Raw genomic sequence first — 16,065 nt, 5'->3', positions numbered from 1 at the left:
AATCCTGGCTTTGCTACTTACTTGCAGGGGACTGTGGTCAATCACTTAACCTCTCCTGGCCTCAGTTTCCCCATTTGTAAAGTGGACATGATAGTGTGCAGCACCCGGGGCTCAGGTGTAATACTTGGGGCTTAGGAGGTCAGTCCTAAGAATGCTGTATTTTCCTGTCCACCTCCTCCGCCTGGGTGGAATCTGAGCCCCAGCTTCTCGTGTGTTCCAGTTCTATGACTCAGTTTGCGGTTTGCTCCCTGGCCTGAGCACACAGCCTCACTGTTCTGTTACTCGTGGCTTCCAGCGCTCTGTTTGCCAAAGGATCACGTCCAGAAGCACTCGGAAGTGAGCAGTGTAACTTCTTTTTTCTGGTTAGATATATCAACATCAGAACTATCCCCAGAAGTCTCTTCCCAAAGCTGCAGAGGCAAAGGAAGAACTCGAAGAAACACATGCTGAATTGCAGCCCCCGGTTGGTGAGGGACAGGTCATAGGAAGGGACGAGGCCAGCAGAGGGTCACAGCACAAAGGGAATATACACTTGGGGAACGAGTTCGTTTCCCACCCTCATCCCTCTTCAGCTTCCCTTCTTTCCTGTGTGCTCCTTTATGCAGTGTGCACTTGTGGTGGGGACGTGAGGACTCAAAGGCTCAGCCCTGGCTCTTAGGGGCTCTGGCTCTCAAGGCTGCCACTTGGCAGGCAGGTGGGCTCTGGGGGACGGGGCGGGGGCTGGGCACTGGGGCTGGGTGCCTCAGGGGACAGAGATGCTGCCTGGTCCAAGGCGGGGCGGGGCGGGGGGGCGGGCAGCCAGGACTCCCGGGGCCCAGGAAAACCTCTCTCCCAGATCCAAAGGGGGTGGCAAATTCTCCTGCTGCAGCTGTGCTGAGAACGTGTGGCACTCTCCCTATCCGGAAGGAAGCTGCTTCGCTGCTCGAACACATCTTCCCATCTCGGCGGACTCCCGTGCCGGGAGCGAGGCTTTCTCAAGTCCGAGCGTGCGCTGACCATCAGGGGGAAAAGGGCTTCTCCTTTTGGGTCTGCGCTATCGAGGATGGGGAACCAACTAGGTGTTTCTTTCTCCTGTCCTTTTGGGATTACACTTGGCCGTCTGTAAAAACGCACAGGTGCTGTGGCTTGCCCCAGCGTTAAAGGAAAATATCAATAAATGCATGTATGGAGGGCACTCCATGTGCCAGGCCCTGGGCTTGCACGCTGAAACCCTGTGCTCTAAAGAAGCCCGCGGGTTAGGGACCACACGTCGCCGTTTTACAGGTGAGGATCCGAAGCTGAGAGATGCCAAGTGGCTTGCTCCAGATCACACAGCTGGTAAAAGGCAGACAGCAGGCCATCGATGCTGGGATGCACGGTCCTAACCACTCCTCTGTGCACCTGTGGCGGAAGAAAGGGCACGGCAGCGTGTATGGTATGCATGGCTTTCAGGGAGTTCTGCATTAGGGAGCTGGAGTTGTCGGGCCCCGGTCTGGAAGCCTCCAAATAACGTTCATCTGGGCCAGGCCCTGGAAGCAGGTCTGGGTCAGAGGCACAGGCTGACGACTTCCGAATGTCTGAAGGAAGATCGATACAGAAAGGGATTAAAACGGTGATTGGTGGGCTAAGATGTGGAACGGAGGTTAGAGGGTGGAAAAGAGCTCACGGAGAAATTTAGCACAATAGAAACGAGGGGCCCTATTAATAATGAGATCAATGGTAAATGTGGAGTAAAGCCGAGAAATGTGCTCGGGCCAGCTCGCGTTCTAACGGCATCAGGCATCCGTGGGAGCCTGGGGCTGCCGTAATTCTTTCGAGTCTCCCTTTATCTTCAGTTGGAGAGGGTAAGGCAACGTGTAACTCACAAGGTACTTGTACAGATTAAGGAGAAAATATACTTGGAGGCACCTAGGCTCACTGGCACACACTAGGGGCTCAGTAAGTCGTATTTCCTTTCCAACAGTGAGAACTAAAAATGGAATAATCTGCCTCCGTGGGTGGGAAACACCCCACTGGGGCCTTAGATAGCCTCGTGGTGGGCTAAGGCATGAGAAGGATACTGTGATACGGCCCCTCCTCCCAGCGCAATAGCACAAGGACAGTGCAGGGGAGAATCCCTGCCCAAGGGCTGGGGGATGGCTCTGGGCTCTCGCAGGCAGCAGGGGGGCTTCTGCAGCCCTCTTGTCGTCTGCCTCCTGCCTGATAAGGACGTTCACTGTGTTGAGGACTCGGCTTGAAATCCGCCACACTAAACAGAGGGATGGTGGGCGCGGTGGTTGGAGTGGGGCATGTTTCCTGTGGTTAGGATCCTGGTCAGGGGAGGGGCAGACGTGGGGGACCTTCCCTGACCTTCCATCACAGCCGATAGCAAAGCATGCGAACCAGGTCCTGCCCTGATGCCAAAGCCCTGCTTTCTATTTGGGGAGGAAGATCTATTCCCATCAAAAGTCAATAGCAGTAGGGGACGACTTATGATTGAGCAGCCATCTGGTAAGAAGTCTGAGTGGTGAGGTTACTGGGGCCGGGGGTGGGGGGCTCTGGGGGTGGGGCTACAGGGATGGGGTGTGCTCCCCACTTCTGTTGACGCCACAGGAGCCCAAGACAGCACGTCGGACAGGTCGGGAGCGCTGAAAGCTTTGGCTTGACCGCGGCCACTGGAAGGGGTGACGGTCCTCCCGATGACTGTCACCTGCTGAGCACCAGCCACGCAGCACGAGCTGTGCTAGGGGCTCGACACACACACGCTCAGCCATTTCCCTGAGGAAATGGACACAAGACGAAGAAGCGGATGGCTCGGTGCAGCGGGCCAGCAAGGGGTTCTGGGACAGAAGCACAACTCCCCCTCCAGCTCCCCCTCCGGCTGCCACGTGGTGGAGACTTCCTCACGTTTTCTAGGTCCGGGAGCAACCTCCCCGTGGGGGGTCAGCCATTCCCTCTGTGGCTCAGCATTTGCCCTTCCCTGAGTGGCGGACTTGGAGCCATTGGCCAGAAGCTGGTCCCCAGTAAGTGCTAATCGTCTGGAGGACTGTCTCATTCCACCCCCCCCCCCCGCCCCCGTGGTCATGGTCAGTCCACAGTTTTCAGCGCTCCCAACCTGTCCAAGGCACTGTCTCGGGCTCCTGTGTGTCAACAGCACGATCAGCGGTTTCCGTGCCCAGTGGGTTCCTTGCAGGAAGGTGGGCAGTGGATGCCGAGTGAGTGACTTCTGCAGAAATCCTCCAGGTGATTTGTGAATCTCAGAGGGCTCACAGGGCCCAGCGTCGGCTGCCTGCGCTCAGGGTTATCTCTTCTGGGTTCAGTTATGACGGCCAGTCGCTGTCGAGCCGAAGGTTCTACATAGTAAGCGTGGGTGTTGGCCAAGCGAGACTGTCCCTGATTCTTCAGGTCTTCCCATCTCTACAATGTCCTGTCTGCATCTTCTTTCATCTAAGGAGCAGGACGTGTTAATGTCTGCTGATAGGTTAGGTTAAGTATGTGTGAGGTCCCTCCACTTTGTTGAACATTTATGGAGTGTCTGCTACTTGACAGGGGCCATGGGGGAAAGGAAAAGCTCTGAATAGCTTGCAAAACACTAAGAGAAATAAAATCATTCATTATTCTGACATAAAGTAGAAGGCAGTTGAGTCCCTTACGAGGAATAAAGGTTAGGGACGTGGATCTCGGTTTCTTTGCAATGGAGGCCACACAAAGAAGCTGGGGGGGGGGGGGGCGGGCATTTAAGCTGGATGCTGTGAGAATGGGAAGGGCTCTCCTGGAGGAAGGAACAGCATGAGCAAAGTGCAGAGGTGGACATGGGCCGGGGGTGTGGGGGACCCTCGGGCTGGTGCATTACGACAGTGTGGGGACAGCGCATGGGGGGCCTGGAAGCAAGACTGGGGTGTGGACTTCATTCTCTGAGCAAAGAGCAGGAACTGAAAGGTTTTGGTGACCGTTATGGGTTGCCTTGCGCGCCCCCAAAAGATATGTTGAAATCCTAGCCCCTCAGTACCCCAGAATATGACCCTGATTTGGAAGTACGGTCTTTGTAGGAGTAATTAGTTACGATGAGGTCACGCGGAACCCGGGTGGGCCCCTGACCCAGTATGACTGGTGTCCTTATAAGAAGAAGAGAAGACACGGACATGAGGGGAGGTGGCCACGTGACCATGGAGAAGGAGACTCCGGTGTTTCAGTTTCTGGCCAAGGAACGCCAAGCCAGTGTCTTAGCTCGCTCGGGCCGCTCTCATGAAACACCATAAACTGTGTGGCTTGTCCACAACAGAGGTTGATTTCCCACGGTTCTGGGGCTGGAGGTCCAAGACCGGGGTGCCAGCGTGCTCAGGTGCCGGTGAGAGCCCTCTTCTGGCTGGCCCTGTCTCCTCGTGCATCCTTGCAGGGCAGAGAGAGTGAGCCAGCTGGCTAGCCTTGTCCCCTAAGGACACTGATCCTGTTCACGAGGGCGGTACCCCCCCAAGGCCCTGCCTCCAAATATCATCACACTTGGGCTAGGGGTTCAATGTGTGGATTTGAGGGGGACGTCAGTGCTCAGTCCACAGCACTGGGGATGGATGGCCAACCCCCAGAAGCCTGAAGAGGCAAGGAAGGATCCTCTGCTGCACGTTTCAGGGGGTCGTGGCACTGTTGACCTTCATTCTGGACTTCTTTCCCTCAGAACTGTGAAAGAATAAATTTGTGTCGTCTTATGCTCCCAGTTGGTGGTAGGGCGAGTCTGTTGGTGGCACTGATGGCCTGTTTGGCCTTGCTGTCTTAGCCCAGGGCCCCCTGGGCATGGGTTGCTCCTCAGCTCACTCCTGACCTCCAGAGTTGTGTGTGTGTGTGTGTGTGTGTGTGTGTGTGTGTGTGTGTGTGTGTGTGTATGCGTGTGGGGGTGCTGTTCACTGGTTCCACCCAAGCCCAGCTGAACCACCCAGTTCTGATGACGTTATGGGTCGGTGGTCAAAAGCTTGAATATATTTGTTGGTGTTGTTTTCGGGGAAAAGATACGGGCTTTGGGAAGAAAACGATATCGTACGAAGAAGAGAATTTAGGGGCAGAGTGCTAAAGTCCCTATGGGGGGAATGGGTGCTGAGGCCAGGGAGGAAGGGAAGGGGGAGGCACCTGTCAGTCAGGTGCAGGGACAGAGAATGTCATGGCCTGCGTGGGTCTGGTTGGGGAGAAATGCCGTGTGCTTCTGGCTTTACCTGGTTAAACTATCGTCTGTGTGGCTGTTTCTGCACACGCTAGGAAAAGCAAACAGGGCTGTGGGGCTGGCTTCAGCTGATGGCTGCAACCTGTTTGAACCTGGCTTGGCTGGCTTTGCGTGAGTCCAGGGCGGTAGCTGCATCTACTGAGAGAGCATTGACATGGCTTTCCCGTCGCCCACTGTGTCCTGTGCAGCTCTTCTCACTGCCAACACCGTCCCCTGCCCAGCTCCTTCATCAGCCTGTTTGTTCAGAAAGGGTGAAAGAAAAAGTCACCCTTACTGGATACCGATAGACTGGCTGCCTGTGTCCTGCACACTGAGGACATTGTTCAAGACGGTGCCACCTCTGTAAAAATATTGGTTCTGTAGTGTTGCCAAGATTTCTGAGTTAGCTATCAACCAGCTCTCCTTGGGCAAACCCAACCTGCCTTCTGACAGGTTTAATCAGCGTGCAATCCCTTTAAGAAACTGCACACAGTATTTGTGTGCACACTTGCTCTGTGCCCTGCTTGCCACCGGCAGCCCCTGGGGTAGGGGTGATGTGACGCTGTGAACTTGGGGGCAGAAGTGGGCGATCAGAAAAGGCAAACAGAAAAGGGCAGGAGAGCTCTTGCTTGGACGGGCTGGGAGAGATGTCGTCTCCCAGAGATGTTGTATGGATGTGTCTTTAGAGAAGACCTTCAGCCAAAGATTTAAAGGAAAAGTGTCCCATCTCCTCCCAACAGTGGAGGAGACCCGCTGTTGGTGCTGGAACCTTTGGCGTGTAGATGCTGAGACCGTCATTAAGGAGGATTTTGAACCACAGGTATCTACTGGCCTGGAAGGGAAAACTTGGTGGTATTTCCTTTGATGCAATCACCTTGGAAGATGGACTGTTGCAATTCCGAGGCTCTCAGCAAACTCCACAATCTGTTTTTGGTAAAATAATTTTATACAGGTACGGAGGTTGACAGGTAGAATTTCTCTGGGAGTGCGGTTATTTTAGCCATTAATCCACATGGGATTAGAAAAGATTGTTTTCAAGCTCTGAAAATAAATAAGGAGCTCAAATCGTAAGCAAACCTTCGGTTAACATTAAAACAAATGAAGCATGGACCAAAATTAGTAATAAAATATGCTGGACCTTTGAAGCAACTGATTTGATACTCAGCGTGTACAAAGGACAATAATTTGATAGAATTATCAGATACATTTCCACGTGCCTTTCCTTACTCTCTCGCAAGTGTCCTAAAAATGACTGTTTTGTATTACGGACTTACAGTAGGAAATTCATAGAGACACGTGTACTTGGGGCAGGGGGCTGGGAAGTTAGTGTTTGGGCCGCTCTTCTTTGCTCTTGACTTAGTGACCGTGGCTGAAGCGATTAACTTCTTCGGGTCTCAGCTTCTCCATCCGTGAAAGAGGAATATTGAGTGTCAGCTGCCATACAAGGGGGTAAGACGAATGAGCCAGCACTTGGGAAGACAAATAAGGAAAAGGCTCAGAGACCTTCGGATGAAAAGCAGCAAGGGGAAGAACAAATGGTAAACCCCCAGCCCCCCGCCCCCCCATTCCCATGCCTCTGATTCTGGCCCCTTCTCATTATCTGTGGTGCCATGTTGATACAGTCTGTGACTCAAAAATACTGAAAGCCAACATTAACTCTAGATAACGTAACTTGAGCCATGTGAAGGCCAGTGAACCTGGAAAAAGAAAAATATCAACCGTATTTTAAAAGGATGGCACACGACGTTTCCAGAACTGCTCATAAATTCCTGGTTTGTGTGGCAGCAAGAACACGTTTGAGAAATTAATGCTGGGGTATCTCGAGGCAGCTTTATAATCATGTCAGATCTGCACGCTGTCCCCGATTGCTGAAACTCTTCATGGCTGATAAGGTGCTTGTTACAGAAAATGGAACTGAATTCATAGTCAGCTTCTGTGGAGCCAATTTACATGTTGTACTGCTGGAGCTGAGAAGGAAAGGAAATGTGCTTGAAGCCAAAATTGGCTTTGTGGCTCTGGTTGCCTCAGCTCAGCACCACCTGCCTCCAATCAAACTGTCCAATTACAGGAAACAATTGTTTTCTTGCTTTCTGGGAAGTGAAGAAATTCATCCAGTAAAGGTCTGATTTCTAAATGTTTCTCCCCCTTCCCCACCACCCCCCCCCGCCCCTTAAAAAGAAAAAAGAGCAGGAAAAAAAAAAAAACAAAACAAAAACAAAAACCCAAAACATCAACACTGTTTTGGGGGAGAAAATGTTTCTTTAGCAAATTGCTTTCCAAGCTCAAAAATCAGGACGATGCAGTCCATGCATTTTGGGGTTATTGACCAGACACCTGATCTATAATTACCTCCTATAATAACGTTATTAGCCATTCAGAAGAAAGAGTCTCCCTTTTAAGACGTGAGGCAGTAATTAAAGGCTGTGAATTTCGCAGGTGAAATCTTGCAGAAAGTGCGGTTTTAAAGTCAAAGAATTTAGTGATCCACCTCTGGTTAATTAAACTTTCTTCTCAAAATAAAATCTTGTATTTGAAACAATGAAATCGGTGGCAATGATACTATTTATCTCCGAGCCCAAGCCTCGTTTCTTTAAGCTCTGATTTGACTTGCTAAAGCTTACTTCTCTGAGATGGTTGAGGACTTGAGGGAGAAGAGACCATCGGCTGCATGTAGATGATATTGAGCATACACAGAGCACGGATGTGATTACAGAGCATGCGTTCCTCTGTCAGGTGACATTTTAATGGAACTAACAAGCAAACGTCACTTGATATGTTTCTATGTCACCTCCTGAGTTTTGCTTTTTTTAAAAAATAAAACCAGAACTTCTCAGTATTTCATGATCCGGTTAAAGTGTGACCTCATGAAAACCCCTTATAGGTACCTTTTCATATCCTAAGGCATTTTTATCTTTCTGAGACTACCTCCCCAAAGCTGACTTATACATTGGATTTGTGCCACATCTGGGATGCCCCGAAGTTATTTCGAGGGAATAATCCCACTCCACGCCATGAGTTCTCCTGTGCTTGGGACATCGGCTCCTAAGTAGTCCTGTTTTCCTCCTCCAGGAAGCCCCCCGGTCTGATCAGCTCTCAAGTTTGTCCCTGGTCAGCCCTGGTTTGGCCTCCGTCCCGGGCGGTGGTTTCAGACCTGCCCTGCAGACCAGCCCCCTGGGCATATGAACTTGTTGAGGACCAGCCTACCTTTTCCATTCAGAAAAAAACGAATAGGTGGATGGTTTCCTCCTCTTTTTCTGGGTATTTCCTCTGAGGTCCCTTAGAGCCGTTTCCTTCTCACCGGGAGTCCATTCCTTAGCACCTTTTCCTTTCATTCCAAAGACTGCCTGGGGACCTGGTGCCCTCTCGTGAGCCCACTATACCTCGTGGCCCCCAAACAGCCAGGCAGAGGTCTTGGGCGGGGGCCAAGCCCACAGGCTCTAGAGCCTGACCTCAGGGTGGGTGCAATCACCTGAGTCTTTGTTTTCTTACCGCATCGGGGGTGGGATCCCGGCAAGGTCAAATCGCTCTACAGACCTCGGCTCTGCTCATGGGTCATGGCTCTGAGGTCCCGGCTGCCTGCAGGCCCACCTCTGCCACCAGCTTCACGCGGCCCGGGGACCTCCCCCATGGCGGGCAGGACCTGCTGCTTGCTCCTGTCAGAGCCACTGGGAGGTGAGTTTCTCCGGGGCCGGGGCTGAGCGTTACTGAGCCTCGTTTCCCTAGTGTCTAGAAGGCTCTCAGGAAATCTTCACTGAGTGGATGTTTTAACAACAGAGTCTGTCTCGTCCTGCACGATGCTCTTTATCCACAAGAATGAGTTTCGGGTACTGAAAATCTACCGCTCCACGGTGATCTGGTGACTCAGGGGCTAATTGTGGGCATGGGGGCTTTCCAGCAACCTAGTTAGATGAAACCACATAGCAACCTTCCCACCCCACGGGGTGACCTATTTCTCAATTTCTGTAGTCTCAACATCCATTGCCGCAGGAATCTGACGAGGCGGGGCCGTTTCGCCGCCGGTGTTTGATGAGAAAAGGGAATTGAAATGGAGGTGATTGATTTGGACCTTGAGACGCTGATAGGAAGTCATCCCGTTCTTTCCGACCGTGGGAGCTGCTCTGTGTAACGGAGGCTTCCCGTGACCTCTACTAGGCCTGCCGGGTCTAATCTGTCCCCATGGGGCGAGCGGGGTGGGAAGGCTGCCGGGTCTTACCGAGCAAGAGACTGATAGTCTGGGCTCTCGTAGCCTCTCTGGGTGAGTTTCCCAATTAGAATGAAAAATCTCTAGCAATTCTGTTGCCGCCCAGATCCTCATTTTGCTTCGTAGAGCTGAAGTGAAAATTGAACTCTGTGAGTCTTGCCTGATGGCGTTCATCTATGAGGCAATCGGGCTGGTGCGTGGAGGTCCTCTGGGCCGCTGGGCAGAGGTTCCTTCCTCCCCACGCCCAGCGGGACCCAGAGGGGGGCAGAAGCCGGCCGTGTTCTCTCTGCCTGCTTAGCGGTACGCAGCAGGGGAGATAGGTTTCTTTTTCTCCCTTGTTCCGTCGGCTAACTCTTACCATCTTAAAGTGCCCCCCCCCCCCACCATGTATCCTTCCCTCACAATCCCCACTCCTCCCCAAAGTACGTGGCCCAGATCTCACCCCTGTGACCTCCCTGGTGCCCTGGATCTCCCCAGCGGGGAAACTCCTCACATTGGGTGTGGCTCAATCAGCCTGCCACCCGCCTGGCAACTCCTGGAGGGCAGGAAGTGGGTCCCGGACCACTGACCGGGGCACAGCAAGAGGGACCCTCAGCACACATTTGTAAGGAATGAGAAAAGCGTGTGATAGTAATTAGCCCTCTGCCCGGTGGGCTATTAGAATCTTCCAAGGATTGAAAAAATCACGCAGAAGCCCAGGCCCTACCCTGGGCCAATGGAATCAAAATCTCTGGTGCTGAGGCCTGGGCATCAGCATTTAAAAAGTCCCCGAGGGGGTTTCTGCTGTGAGGCTAACTCAAAATGGCGGGAGCCAGGCTTGGGGGCCTGACCGCCTGGGCCTGTCCCTGGCTTCTCTCCCAACTGTGGTTTTCTCAGTTATAATGGGGAGGCCTGTGGGGTGAGGTTGCTGGGTTCTAAAGTACCTCGAAGAGACTAGGCACCCAGTGACCTTTAACCTCGTAGGCGGAAATGCTTGGCACGCTTGGGTGTAGGCCTATGAGCCTTGGAGTTAGGCAAGGCCTGGTTTGATAAGTTACCAAATATCTGAATCTGGGTGGGCCATTTGACTTCTCTGAGTCTCAGTTGTTTCTGTGTGAAATGGGGATAATAATATTGCCCGCATCACGGAGGCGTAAGGATGAAATGAGCTAAGACATTCTAGTAATAATGTTTGCTCGGTAGCTATTTATTATTGTTATTATTAGGTCATTGGATACGCAGGGGAAGAACATAGGGTGAGTGCTGATTGAGTTTACAGAAGAAAACACAGGCAGATAATGCCATACAAATTGTGTTAATTCTGACCTCCCTTCTAAACATCCCTCTTTAAGCCTTGAACTTTTAAGGAAAAGCTGTGTGCTTTGATTTCTCACCTTCGTAGGTCAAAGTATCGATTAGACTTTGTCTCTATTATATAATGCTGGGTTTGTGAACCTTCCAATACATTTCTGGAGTGGAAATACATTTTCATCTGCTAATTTCTGTTAACAAGGCAACAAGCTTTCTTAAATAAACAATTATATTTTTAGGGAAGTGTAAATTAAAGCACTATTCTTAATTTTGCTAAACTTGTCCTCCCTCTGACTGTAATTTACTCTGACGATCTCAGTGTTCTTGTAGTTGCTGGATTATGCCGCTCACAGCTAGCCCAGGGTCCTAGCTGTTAGAGCATTGTGATAGAGATTCTGTTTGGGACTGAGGCCTGTGGACTGGGAGGCAGAGTTTACAAGCTGCTACCTGAGCGAGACCGTGAGGCTCCTCCCAGAGTGCCCCCCGAGTATTTCTGGCATTTTCCCAAAGCCCCCCCACAAACCAGGTCACTTGGGGTCACCGACGTCTCTGCCATCGAGGGCTGCCGCTTGCGAACAAATAAGCTGGCGTGTTATTGCTGTCATTGTCGGCTTCCAGAAGGCCGCCGTCCAGGGCACAGTGCTCCCTCCGGGGGTCTCCCCAAATCTCCGGGCCTCAGGGGGACAGCAGGTGCTGAGTGTCCTGCAGAGATGGATGAACAAGGCACATGTGCTGCCCGGTGTCTCCCCATGCATCCAGGGAGTAGTTCCGGGGTCCCCTTCCTTGGGGTGGCCCCCCAGGCTGGTCGGGGAAGGTACTTGCGGTCCTCCGCACACTGGACACCCCGTTACAGAGCACAGTCCCTGCGTGTGCACGGATGCAAACGGGTACAGATGTGTGAGTACAGAGGAGGGAGTAATAGGTGAGGCCCTCACTTCGCCAGCTGAAAATTCCCAGGTACATAAGTAAAATCCAAACCGATCTCATGGAGCAACCGACAAAGGTAGCATGACGTGGTAATGCCTTCCTAGAGAGCAACTTGGCAATATTGATCAAGAGTCTTAAAAATGTTCACAGCCTTTTACTCAGCATTTTAACTCCTAGCAATTTCTTCCTAGGAACTTTTTCGATGTGTTCATAAAGATCTAGGTTTGAGGATTTCATTCTAAAATTTAATCTCACTGACATAGGTATAAAATTGGAAACTAACAACCTTAATGTCCAAAATAGAGGAATAGCTAAACATATTCTGATATGTACATACATATTTTAAAATATTTTGAAGCCATTAAAATCATATTGAAGAGTAGTTCAGGATATAGGAAGATGTTTATTCTGGAATGTTATGTTTAAGCTATTGCATATAGAATTATCAGTATAGCGTGAGCCCAATCATGTAGAAGCATGTATATATAGCATATATTTTTTATGTGTGTGTGTATGTGTGTGTGTGTATCATCATAAAAAGACTAGAAAGAATGCCACCAAGACACGGAGAGTGGCTATACCTGCGCAATGAGACAACTTAGAATTTTTTTTCTCTTTTATAAGTAGTCTGTTTTCGGGGCGCCTGGGTGGCTCAGTCGGTTAGGTGCCTGACTTCTGCTCAGGTCATGATCTCGAAGTTCATGGGTTCAAGCCCTGCGTCGGGCTCTGTGCTGACAGCTCCGATCCTGGAGCCTGCTTCGGATTCTGTGTCTCCCTCTTTCTCTGCCCCTCCCCCTCTCCCCCTCTGTCTTTCCCTCCCTCTCTCTCAAAGCTAAATAAACATTAAAAAAAAAAGTACTCTGTTTTCCCCTAATTTTCTCTACAGCACATGTATGACCCCCATCTCAGATGCTGCAGACTTTGCCTGGGACCTGTGTGAGTCTGAGCCCTGAGCCCGGGAGAGCCATCGTCCCTGTGGGGTCCTGCGGCTGGCAGACAGTAGCAGGTAAAGGCATGGGCTCTAGGTTCAGCTAAGTCCGTGCTGGCTTCCCAGCTCCGCTGCTTAAATACCTTCGGCCTTGGATGGGTCTCCTCACCTCTAAAAACCTTAGTTTCCTCACCTGTCAAATGGGGATAACCATAGCACCTGCAGGATCATAAGGGAGATGATATGTAACAGGGACTTAGCATTGTCCCTGCCATGTAATAGATGCCCTGTAACTGCTGTGTGTGTATGTGTGTGTGTGTGCACCTGCGTGGCTGGTGTGTGTTTTCACCTGATAAATAGATCCACAGTCATTTTCACCGCTCTCGTCTTCGAGCTTTGCATGAATTTATGTAAGAGCCGTGTTGTGTGGCCCCCTGGGCCCATGCCAGGTGGGACAGATGGGGGTCTCTTTGTGCTGAGGAAAAGAAGGGGGTCAGGGAAGGGTGCTCGCCATCCGCATGCGGACAGAACTGTTGTCGCCCTCTTCTCTCCACAGTGGAGTGGAGGAGGGCTACCTGTCCACCCTCCGTACTCACTGTCTCCCAGCCATGTGCTTGGACCACGGCTTCCCTGGGCCAGACACGCTTTGCTAGGCAGAAGAGCCCAAAACGGTTGCGAATGCCGTTTCCCTCCCCCCAACAAGGAAATGATGCGCTTGAAAGGAAGCCGTGTAAGGAGCGGATGAGGTCCAGGTGTTTTCCTGGAAGCTCGGAGCCTGCCGTGGCCCTGCCGTGGCCCTGCCGTGGCCCCTGCCCTCCCTTTGCCGCCGGTTCCCTCCTCTGGACTCGCCCTGCTCAGAAGCAGCCGTTCTCGGACCTGACCGTACCCCTTTCTGGAAAGCACTGCTGCGGCTGTTGGGTGAGCTGGCGGGAAGGCAGGGTGTTCTGGGCCCGGCTGTGATGCCAGCCGCGGAGGCCGTGATGGAGCTTTCGGGCCATCCTGGCAACGGGCGCGCGTGCAGTTTACGGCGATCCCGCGCTCGCACCATGGGGGTGATGCCGGCGAGAACGACACGGCACGGGGCCAAACGCAAATTGTTTTAAAACGCACGAGCGAACTTGGTTCAGGTGGTGCCAGAGAATTCTCGATTTCAGTGGAGGGTGATTTTGTGCACGTTTACTGCTCTCATCCAATAAAAATGCAACTGCTCGCGGAGACATTGGGTTGCGGTTTTAGGAGACGCTGTCAAGGAAAGGCCACAAATTTAACCCAATTTGCCGCACTGAGTTTGGTTGCTTTCTTTAAAGCGCCGTCAGCCCTTCAAATCTGCGAGCTTTCTTTTTCTCTGCGAAATGGTTACTCTGACCGTTTAGAATAATTTGAGTAAGCGACGCTCAACCTGAGCCACTCAGAGTGCCCGAGTGCCCTCAGGTGAGGCCTGTCAGGTGTGTGGTGTGGTTCCTGATCCCAAGGAGTTACAGAAAGACAGCCTTGAATAGCAGGGTGTTCATGGGAAAACGTGGCACGGGCCGTAGGTCCCACCAGGGGTCAGGGAACGAACGGCTGGGGTCACCCACCGTGTAAGCAACATCCCGAGCTGAATTCACAGTGTACGACCCGCATAGCTGTAGAGAGGGGGTCACGCCAGGGTGCGTCACGTCTGTACTCAGAAGGGTCCTGCCCGTGATCGAATGCTCCGTGTCACCCTTTTGAAACACTTGGTCACCAGGAGCCTGGAGCTGTGTATTTGCAGTTTGTGCCAAAGTCGTTTGCTTTTCTTTCTGGACACACAGCTCGACCCCATCGCTCACCGTCTCCTGCAGCTAGGAATGGCCATGTGACCAGGTTTAGCCAAAGGAATGTGAGTACCGTTTGCGCTCCTGGCCCTCCCCCAACACGAGCTTGGTTCAGGGGGGTGCCAGAGAGTTCTGGAGCTCAGCGGAGAGTTACTTGTGCACTTTCACAGCCGCCAGCCAGCCACGATGCAGCTGCTCACGGGGTCATTGGGTTGTGCTTCTAGAAGCTGCTGTCAAGGAAAGTAGACCAGGCTTCCCCCCCTGTGGCTCACTGGGCTGTGTCCCCCAGGGGGCTGTGGAAGCCCGCGCTGAGGCTGGCGTAGCTGCTGCTGGCCTGTGTCTGGGCGTCCGGATAGCTGTGCGGAGCAGGAGGCCCCCTCCCTGTCCCGGGCACTCGGAGCTGCTCAGGACTCTCACCGGAGCAAAAAATAAATGTCTCTCGTCAAGAGACTCCAGACTCAGTTCTGTGTTTTCTGTAGCCCCACCTGCCGCGATGCTTCTTTTCAGAGGAAGGAAGTCTTTCTCAGAAGTCTCCCCGCGACTCCCTCCCCTTGGATTGTTGTTTGGAATTCAGCCTCGTGGCCGTCCCTACACCAATCCCCGTCCAGGGCACGGGCCCTGCCACCATCCGCTTGGATAATCAGGACTTGCTCCTGGAAGGCCCGTGGCTCTGCACAGCTCAGCACAACTGGGCTTTGAACAGCGGTCAATGAGAGACACTTGCCAGTGGGAGAGCAGCCAAACAGTATTTGCCACAGGGCAGGAAAAGGAAGGCTGTGGGTTTTCTTTTTCCCAGCTTTATGGAGATAGAATCGACTTATAACATCGCATAAGCTTCAAGTGCACAAGGTGATGATCTGATCCACGTATGTGTCAGGAAACAGTTACCACAATAAGGTTAGTGAATACATCCATCACCTCACATAATCACATTTGTTTTGTGTGGTGAGAACATTAAAGATGTACTCTCTTAGCAACTTTCAAGTCTGTGTGCTTTTTTTTTTTTTTTTTTAGGAAACAACAAATATTCAGTTTTGATCTTCTTAGGTGAGAGAGTGACCATTTTATTTATTTATTTATTTATTTATTTATTTATTTATTTATTTTGAGGTTTATTTATTTATTTTTGGGAGACAGAGCACGAGCAGTGGGGAGGGGTGGAGAGAGAGAGAGACAGAGAGAGAGAGGGAGAGGGAGAATCTCAAGCAGGCTCCACACTGTCAGCACAGAGCCCGACACGGGGCTCAAACTCACAAACCATGAGATCATGAGCTGAGCCGAAATCAAGAGTCAGACACTTAACCAGCTGAGCCCCCCAGGTGCCCCTATTTATTTTTTTGAGTAACAAATCATCCTGTGTAAGTTTTCATGAACTGGGGGAGGGAGGTGAAAAAATGATACGTGTTGCACAGGGGAAGAGAAACCTGCCCCATGACCGTGACATTTCTCTGAAAATAAGAACGTTCCGTGTGGCTCTCCAACAATAACTTCTAGCGTAAGCCCTCCATTTTCCCACCTCGAATGGTCACAGTGCCACACAAGGACAAAGACTGCACAGAGCTCCCTGGGAGTTAGTTAAAATAGGCCACTGGGCCCAGGGTGGGGCCGTGGTGATTGAGTTCCTGTGGAGTTGCCTAAGCCGTCGGACAAATGACTCTCTGCTTTGGTCCCCTGGCCAGAACGGGGTGACACCCCCCGCCCCCTGCTACCAGGGAGGCCGGAGAGCGAGGAGCATGTGGTTAAGACTGGCTTACACCAATCACGGCCGTCACCCGGG

At 51.8% G+C, this 16,065-nt stretch overlaps 1 long non-coding RNA gene across 2 annotated transcripts in view; it reads left to right on the top strand.

Annotated features, from left to right (window-relative positions):
• LOC147582205 (uncharacterized) overlaps positions 1-16,065 on the top strand; it is a 161,648-nt gene that overhangs the window by 67,513 nt on the left and 78,070 nt on the right. The window contains exons 7-9 of one of the 2 annotated variants that reach the window (XR_015248841.1): positions 12,451-12,570; positions 13,049-13,410; positions 14,286-15,185. This is a non-coding gene — a long non-coding RNA (uncharacterized LOC147582205). Of the gene's footprint in view, positions 1-12,450; positions 12,571-13,048; positions 15,186-16,065 lie in introns of both variants that reach the window. The other variant, XR_015248840.1, reaches the window with a different exon arrangement.

Source organism: Puma concolor, chromosome A3, assembly GCF_028749965.1.
Source record: "Puma concolor isolate L17-30 chromosome A3, mPumCon1.1.hap2, whole genome shotgun sequence".
Classification (NCBI taxonomy): Eukaryota; Metazoa; Chordata; class Mammalia; order Carnivora; family Felidae; genus Puma; species Puma concolor.
Note: the sequence above shows the minus strand (reverse complement) of the source record. Positions and strands in the feature narration are given on the sequence as shown.